The sequence below is a fragment of the Octodon degus genome, unplaced genomic scaffold (genome assembly GCF_000260255.1).
Source record: "Octodon degus isolate 3935 unplaced genomic scaffold, OctDeg1.0 scaffold00432, whole genome shotgun sequence".
Classification (NCBI taxonomy): domain Eukaryota; kingdom Metazoa; phylum Chordata; class Mammalia; order Rodentia; family Octodontidae; genus Octodon; species Octodon degus.
In genome coordinates, this window is record NW_004525008.1 from 231,526 (window position 1) to 233,831 (window position 2,306).

The following is a 2,306-nucleotide window of genomic DNA, read 5'->3' on the forward strand; positions in this document are numbered from 1 at the left end:
CCTCTGAGGTTGGTATTTGGTCCTCTTTTCCCAGGCTCACCGTGCCAACCTCTACACTTGGCGTCTCAGTGTGATCTTCTAGTGCAACAGTGTCTAAAAGCAAACAGCCTTAGAGTCAGAATTAGAGTAGAAAGTGTGTGGCAGACTAAACTGGACAGCCACGGTCAGATCGCTTTCTCAGCCATCGTTTGGAGGGATTTTATTTAATATTTTCTGGCTTACTACAATGCCAACAGCCAAACCATTGTCCCTGCGACACCTGGCACAGGAAAATGGAAACACAAATGGTGAAGCGGGCCAGCCTAGCCCTCCTAGGACCTCAGCATAGTCCAAGAGGGGCATCCATACCTTGCCTGGTTAAGAGAGAACCTGACTTTTCCTGGAGCCATTTCATAGGATGCATTGACGCATCCAGGTTGATAGGATAGCATTTAGGCCTCAAAAACTTCTTGGTCCTTGGGAAAGTAGCCCATTTCTAGTTGCACACCAACCTACTGAATCTCCAGGGCCAAAACTGGACGGACTATCTCTCTGTCTTTCTGTCTGTCTATCTACCTACCTACCTACCTACCTACCTACCTACCTACCTATCTGTCTATCGATCTATAACTAAATAAAGCTGTTTCTCCCCTTCATGTTGAGACTGATGTCATTTGGATGTTTAGAGCCAGTGGCTCTGGCTACAGACCTCACAGAGGTTCAATTTCTTACTTCACAGTTTACTGTTTGTTATTAGGGGATCAGAAATCCATCCAAGGGTATAAAGACACCCTAGGATTCTGTCTGTCTGTCTGTCTATCTGTCTGTCTGTCTGTCTCGTCTTTTCAAACAGGGTCTCGCTATGCAATTCAGGTCAGCCTTGAGTTCACTTTGAGCCCCTGCAGGCCTCGAATTCACAACGATTCACCTGCCTCAGCCTTCTGAGTGCTGGGATTACAGGGGCATGCCACCACACCCGGCTGAGCATTCCCTTTCTGAGAACTATCTGAGGCGTCACTATCTATCTCTCGCTCTGGCTTTTCTGCACTAACACTTAGGGGAATGGTTGGGTGATGCCAATGAGAAAGGTTTTCAGTGGAGCAGGGACTGGTGGCATGGGATAGGAGGTTGAATTCCAGCATGGGAGAGTGGTTGTTCTTAGTGAGTTCCGCCGTATTTCATGTGTTGAAAATCTAAGCTCGAAACTCCTATGTGGAAGGCATTTGAAGGTGGGGCCTTTGGGAAGTTATTAGGGTTAGATGAGGTCATGGGGTGGGGCCCCTTGATGGGACTGACTAGTGGCTTAGTAAGAAGAGGAAGGGAAATTTGAAGCGAGCCATTTGCTTGGTCTTGCCATGTGATGTCAGCTGCCAGGTTAGGACACAGCAAGGAGGTCTCCACCGGATGCTGGAGCCAGGCCCTTGGGCTTCCTGGCCTCCAGGACCATGAGCCAAACAGACACCAGTAACTAGATACAGGGACAGAAAATTGACCACGAGGAGGAGAGAGCAGAGAAGCAGTGTTTCCCACCTGCAATGACCCAAACTAGTCATGACTGTGCCCAGCCGTCAACTCTTCCTGTACCAGCTAATCCTTTGCCTGAGTTCGTTTTCTGACTCATTGGCCATGGGCTTCCTGTGCAGACTCAGGTGGCTCTGGAAATTCCATGACTACCTCCAGTTGCAAAATAGACAGGCATCTGCATCCCAGGAGCAGGAGGGAGGGGTGCTTGGAGACCTCTTTGCGTAACTAAAGAGCAGATGCATCTGTGTAGCTAGGCAGTGCTCAATTAGTAATCCAGCCCTTGCCTAAGATGCCTTATTTTCCCGCTGCTCAAACAGCTTAGCCCGAGGCTCCACTCATACATATTTGATCATAGCATCCCTGCTGATGCCTGGAGGGAAGAGACATCGGCTGGAGGAAGCCTGCTTGCTTCATGAGCTCTCTCTTGGCATCTAGAAAGCTCATCCGCTAGCTGGATCGATAGCTTTGGATGAGTATACGCATTCCTTTTTTTTTTTAATCTTGGGAAAGCTTGAAATGAGAAACACTGGGCGCATGCAGATGGCGTGCCTCCCTTCCCATCACTTGTGGTGGGGGAAGGGCAGGAACAGTTGCATAAGGATTTATGACCCTGTGGAGCAGGCACATGTTTAGTGTATTTACTGAGCTCAAGGGAAAATACGCGTTGGCTAAGGAAGTAATCTTTATGAAAAAACTTAATCACCCTATTTTCTGTTTTTCCTCCTCAGCTTCAACTCAGTTAACAAGTCACCAAGTAAAAACAAAAATGTTTTCTGGAGGCACTCGGTGCTTCCTATGGGGCA